Genomic DNA, 6,688 nt, shown 5'->3' on the forward strand with positions numbered 1-6,688 from the left:
TCCTACGATTAAATCTAGTCAATTAATTCTAGACCTAATAAAATGAATAATGACATAAAAAAGGCCTATGTTTTGCAGGAACATTGATTCCTTCCCGGTGCGGCAAATCCCGGGCACGTCATAGTTTGTAGCACAAGTCATGCTGAAATTAACGGAAAATTTCGGCATGACCTTTACTAAAAAAGTGGACAAATCGAGCACCTGAAATTTGCCGGAACGGAAATGAATCAACATTCTGGCAAAACATAGGCCACTCGGCTTCATTCCCTGGAAACAACAAAAGGCCACTTGGGCACAATCAAACGACTTCAATGAAAAGATATAACATGACCACTTCAATGAAAAGATATAATCAACAATAATGGAATATGCAAATGAACATCAATGACATATATCATATAACATCAATTCTGCTTTTTGTTTATAGCTAAATGCCATAGCTACTGTTTTTTATTTTTAGCTAAATGCTTTTTTGTTTAAAGCTAAAAGTCTAGGAAGGGATCATCTTTAAAATAAAATTGCCTAAATTCTTTTCCTTTAAAAATAGTGGCCTTTTCAAAAATCAAAAACCTTTGCAAAATGACCTCACTAAACACTTCTCTGCCTAGGAGAGAACCCAAATTCTGTTCTAGCTATTCCTCACACACACACACACACATTATTTTCTTTTCATCCAAATTGTTTTAGAGCAAATATTCCAACAATACTCCATTTTCTCTAACCCTTCTGACCTCACCAAAATTTCCACAGCAAGACCTTAGTACCTACACCCAATTTCTTCAAAAATATCCAGGTCCATTGTCCAAATAATTCAAATTTCATTTGAATGAAATTGGACCAGATTCAGGTCCATAGTCCAAATAAATTTTTATAGCTAAATGCTACTATTTTTTTGTTTATAGCCTCTATTAATTTAAAGCTAAATGCTACTATAATTTATATACCCTCTGTTAATTTAAAGCTAAATGGAATTACTGTTTAGGCATTTTCATCAAAATTTCCCCTAGCTAATTTCCTGAAAAAATATGCTCATCTTTTTTCCTAAATGCTAAAAAAATGCCTACTGCCCTAAACAAATCTAGGGTTCATATGAACACCTAGGGTTCATATATATGAACATCATCAAGCAGCAACATATGAACTTCCCTACGAGAGAGAGAGAGAGAGAGAGGAGGGCAAGGGAGAGGAGAGGGAGAGCCTTACGGTCGGCGGCAAGGGCAGGCTCGGGCTTGGGCGGCGACGGCCCTTGGCGGGCTCGGGCGGCGGCGGTGAGGTCGAGGGCGGCGGCGGTGAGGTCGAGAGCAGCGACGGTGAGGTCGAGGGCGGCCTCGGGCGGCGGCGGTGAGGTTGAGGGCGGCCTTGGGCGGCGGCGGTGAGGTCGAGGGCGTGCGCGATCGACGGCGGTGCAAAGGAGTTGGGGGAGTTGGGGCAATTGGGGGGAGAGGGGGGAATGGACTTAGCAAAATTTTGAGCCCGCGCGTGGTTAAGTCAAACTAGCAGTAGCGTTGTTAGGAAAAACGCGCTACTGCTAAGTTAGCTATATAGCTTTTAGCCAAAACGCGCTACTGCTACAGGAAGAAGCTATTTATTTTCCTTTTATCTAAGAAACTTAGCTATAGCGCGGGAACACAAAACGCGCTACTGCTAATGTAGCTATAGCGCTTTGTGAGAACAAGCGCTACTGCTATGCCTTTCTCCACTATTTTTTTTCTTTTGTTTTTCTTTTTTTCATTTCTCCTTTTTCTATTTCTTTCATTTTCATTTACTTTGATATTTATTTTTGTACTTATTTTATTTTTCTTAGCAGTAGCGTTCTACAACAGAAACGCCCTGCTACAAGTGTGACGCCCCCCATTCAATCATACACTAATCATACACGCAAACGTGTACGATCAAGATCAGGGACTCACGGGAAGATATCACAACACAACTCTAAAAAGTAAAATAAGTCATACAAGCATCATAATACAAGCCAGGGGCCTCGAGGGCTCGAATACAAGTGCTCGATCATAGACGAGTCAGCGGCAGCAACAATATTTGAGTACAGACATAAGTTAAACAAGTTTGCCTTAAGAATGCTAGCACAAAAGTAGCAACGATCGAAAAGGCGAGGCCTCCTGCCTGGGACCTCCTAACTACTCCACGAAGCCGAACTCCACGTAGAATCATCCTCGGGATCCTCTGGCTCCTAGACTCCAGCATATGGTTGCGACAACCGAGAAGAATGGAAAGGGGGAAAAGAGGGAGAAAAGCAACAATGAGTACTCATCCAAAGTACTCGCAAGCGAGGATCTACACTACATATGCATGGGTATTAGTGTAAAGGGGCAATATCGGTGGACTGAACTGCAGAATGCCAGAATAAGAGGGGCATAGCTAGTCCTGTCGAAGACTACGCTTCTGGCAGCCTCCATCTTGCAGCATGTAGAAGAGAGTAGATGGTAAGTTCACCAAGTAGCATCGTATAGCATAATCCTACCCGACGATCCTCTCCTCGTCGCCCTGTTAGAGAGCGATCGCCGGGTTGTATCTGGCACTTGGAAGGGTGTGTTTTATTAAGTATCCGGTTCAAGTTGTCATAAGGTCAAGGTACAACTCCAAGTCGTCCGGTTACCGAATATCACGACTATTCGAATAGATAAACTTCCCTGCAGGGGTGCACCACATTATCCGACACGCTCGATCCCCTTTGGCCGGACACACTTTCCTCGGTCATGCCCGGCCTCGGAAGATCAACACGTCGCAGCCCTACCTAGGCACAATAGAGAGATCAGCACGTCCGTCTAAATTCTATGGCGCAGGGGTCTGGGCCCATCGCCCATTGCACACCCGCACGTTGCGAACGCGGCTGGAAGCAGACCTAGCCTCCCTAATAGAAGAGCAGGTGTTCCAGTCCAATCCGGCGCGCGCCGCTCAGTCGCTGACGTCACGAAGGCTTCGACTGATACCACGACGCCGGTTGCCCATATCTTGTCCCACGTGGCGGTTAGTGCATATAAGGTCAACGACCCAACTTAGATCAAATACCAAGATCTCGTTAAGCGTGTTATTACGAAGTAACCGCGGACGCCGACCAGGGCCAGGCCCACCTCTCTCCTAGGTGGTCTCAACCTGCCCTGTCGCTCTGCCACAAAGATCCACCCAGAGGGCCGCCGGGACAAAGGTCCTTTCAGCCCCCAATCCGTGAGTCACTCGCGATTACTCTACGAGCCGACCCGACTTTAGTCACCACAAGTATCATACATTACGTATATAAGTATATACCCGTGATCACCTCCCGAGTGATCACGGCCCGATAGTATAGCATGGCAGACGGACAAGAATGTAGGACCACAGATGGAATACTAGCATCCTATACTAAGCATGTAGGATTGCAGGTAAAGGCAACAACAGTAGTAGCAAGGACAGGCTATGCACCAGGATAGGATTAACAGAAAGCAGTAACATGCTACACTACTCTAATTCAAGCAGTAGAGAGAAGAATAGGCGATATCTGGTGATCAAGGGGGGGGGCTTGCCTGGTTGCTCTGGCAAGGAGGGGTCGTCAACACAGTAGTCAGTCGGGGCACCAGCAGCGACATCAGTCTCGTAGTCTACCGGAGAGAAGAGGGGGAAGAAACAATGAATACAATGCAAACAGATGCATATCGATGCATGACATGACAAGTAACGGTGCTAGGAGTGCCCTAACGCAGTAGGAGGTGATACCGGCGAAGTGGGGAAACATCCGGGAAAGTATTCCCGGTGTTTCGCGTTTTCGGACGGATGAACCAAAGGTGGAAAGTTGCGTGTTTGCTATGCTAGGGATGTGTGGCGGACGAACGGACTGCGTATTCGGATTCGTCTCGTCGTTCTGAGCAACTTCATGTACAAAGTATTTTCATCCGAGTTACGGATTATTTTATATGATTTTCCAAAGTTTTAAATGATTTTCAAATTTCTGGATTTACTTGTAATCCGAAAATAATTGGGAAAAATGCTAGGCGCACCCAGTGCAGTGCACCCAGCAGTGCACCAAAGGCTGACATGCGGGCACAGTCAACTGCCCAGTCAGCAGTTGACTGGGTCAACGCTGACCGGTCAATGGATGAATAGTGATGGTGGGGCCAGGTGTCATGTAGAGTAGCAAAAATGTTTTTGGTTAGTTATTATAATCTCTAGGGGACCCACATGTCATCTATACATAGACTAACCTAACCACTAATCATCTGCTAATCTAAACAGGGGACTAGCCCCAGCGGCCATGGCCAAAGCCGACTACTAGTGTGCTTGGGCACGCACATGCGAGAGTGCATGGCGCTCCAGCAGCTGCACTAACAAGCAGCGGCTGCACTAGCAAGCAGAGCATAGCGCGCGGCAGCTAGCAAGAAGCAGCAGCCTAGAGTAGCTGCAGAGTAGCCAGCAACAACAGGGCAACAGCAGCGGCAAGGCAGTAGCTTCAGGCGGCAACGGGAGCAGCAGCGAGCAGTAGCAGAGAGCAGCGGCAGCCGCAGGCGGGCGCGGGCGGCGCGTGGGCGCGCGCGGCTGCGGGGAGCCGCGGCCATGAAGGCTGCGCGGGGGTGCAGGGGAGTGTGGCGGGGTGAGCAGCAGCCGGCAGTGCGCTGGCGGCGTGTGGGCGAGGCGGACGCGGGTGTGCGAGCAGCCAAGGGCGCGGGAGCGGAGCTCCGGACGCGGCGACGGCGAGTGCGGGACAGTAAACGACGAGCACGAGTGGATGCGCACGAGCACGTACAGGACTGCGGGGCACTCGCGACCTCGTCCAAAGAAGCTCATGGGGAAGGCGGACGGTGGCTACGAGATAGCAGCGGTGGCAGAACGAGGCCGCAAACAGAGGGTAAATGAGGTGCAGCTCACCTAGGAGGCACAAGGAGGCCCGGCGATAGCTTTGAAGCGCAGGAGGTGGCCGGTTTTGGCGACGAACGCCGGTGACAGTAGGGGAAGAAGCCGTTCGATCCCGACGATTGAGTGGCGCCTAGCTCGAGCCCGTGGTCGTGGACGATGCATCGGAGGCCGGCGGAGCTCCTGGACTAGCTCCTAGCCCACGGGGACGACGGTGGCCGCGTGGATGGGGCCGGCCATGGCGCTGGCAGTGCGGTTGCACGTGAGAAAGAAGAAAGCGGCGTGCGAGGGGGGAAGGGAAGTGGCTAGGGTTTGTCTAGGTCGTCAGGGAGGGTTCTTATGTACTGACGGGAACCGTGGGATGGCCGCCACGGAGGCAAGGGCGGCCCTGTAGATGAGATTGAAGGAGACTCTAGGTGGGCTGGGCTGGAATGTAGTAATAGGCTCAAGTGCATAGTGGTTATCTTTCCTTTTTGTTTGTTTGTTTTGTTTTGTTTTCACTTTTCCTTTTTTGTTTTCTCTTATTTCTTTGATAGTTTAATAGTTTTACAATAAGTAAAACCCACACCTAAATAGAGTTGTAAATCCACTACTGCCACAAAAAGTTTGGTGACTAAATAAACTAGTTTAATATTTGTTTATTATTTAAAAATATTTAAATAATTATTTTTGCTGCTGTTATTCATTTTAGAGTATTTAAATATTTTATAAAAGTGTGGTTCCTTCACCATAATTACCTATGCAATAACTGGCACAACCCAAAAAATTTAGTTTTTATATTTGAAAACCTTTACTATTTGACTTGATTTTGAATTTGAATTTGAATCGGTTTTGAACTAACGCGAGATTATCAACAGTAACCGAGGTGACGTGGCATGATTAGTAGAGGTTCACTGTAGTTTAATTATCTGGGCGTCACAACAAGGCACTTAGCAATAGTGTGTTTCCCTCAGGCTCGCTACTACTATTCCTAGCCTACCGGCAACAGTGTGGGAATTATAGTAGTAGCGCTTTTTTGGGCAGACGCGCTACTGCTACAACTATAGTTGTAGTGTGCTTTTGTGACAAGCGCTACTACTAAGTAGCAGTAGCGCTTAGTTTTGACCAGCGCTACTGCTATACCTCTGTGTATAAGGTTTTCCCTAGTAGTGTATGATGTCTCTTACCGATTTACCACTATCATTTTGGGATTATGCATTAGAGACAGCTGCATTCTCGTTAAATAGGGCACAGTATGAATTGTGGTTTGGCAAAAAACCTAAGCTGTCGTTTCTTAAAGTTTGGGCTTAGCCCGATAAGCTCGAACCCAAATCGGAGAAGTGTGTCTTCATAGGATACCCTAAGGAAACAATTGGGCACACCTTCTACCACAGATCCGAAGGCAAGATCTTTGTTGTTAAGAACGGATCCTTTCTAGAGAAGGATTTTCTTTTGAAAGAAGTGAGTGGGAGGAAAGTAGAACTTGATGAGGTAATTGTACCTTCTCTTGAATTGGAAAGTAGCACATCAGATAAATCCATTCCCGTGATGCCTACACCAACTAGAGAGGAAGCTAATGATTATGATCATGAAACTTTAGATCAAGTTACTACTGGACCTCGTAGGTCGAACAGAGCACGTTCCGCGCGAGAGTGGTACGGTAATCTTGTCCTGGAAGTCATGTTACTAGACCATGGCGAACCTACGAATTATGAAGAAGCTATGAGGAGCCTAGATTCCGATAAATGGCTTGAGGCCATGAAATCTGATATAGGATCCATATATGAGAACAAAGTATTCACTTTGGTGGACTTGCCCGATGATTGGCAAGCCATTGAGAATAAATGGATCTTCAAGAAGAAGACAGACG

At 47.2% G+C, this 6,688-nt stretch overlaps 1 long non-coding RNA gene across 1 annotated transcript; it reads right to left on the bottom strand.

Moving 5' to 3' along the window:
• Window positions 1-1,940: 1,940 nt before the first annotated feature.
• On the bottom strand, window positions 1,941-5,126 carry LOC141025471 (uncharacterized). The gene is made up of 2 exons (XR_012186982.1): window positions 4,855-5,126; window positions 1,941-3,593 (listed from the first exon to the last, which is right to left on the bottom strand). It is a non-coding gene; the product is annotated as an uncharacterized lncRNA (long non-coding RNA).
• Between the last annotated feature and the right edge of the window lie 1,562 nt (window positions 5,127-6,688).

The sequence above is a fragment of the Aegilops tauschii genome, chromosome 6 (assembly GCF_002575655.3).
Source record: "Aegilops tauschii subsp. strangulata cultivar AL8/78 chromosome 6, Aet v6.0, whole genome shotgun sequence".
Classification (NCBI taxonomy): Eukaryota; Viridiplantae; Streptophyta; class Magnoliopsida; order Poales; family Poaceae; genus Aegilops; species Aegilops tauschii.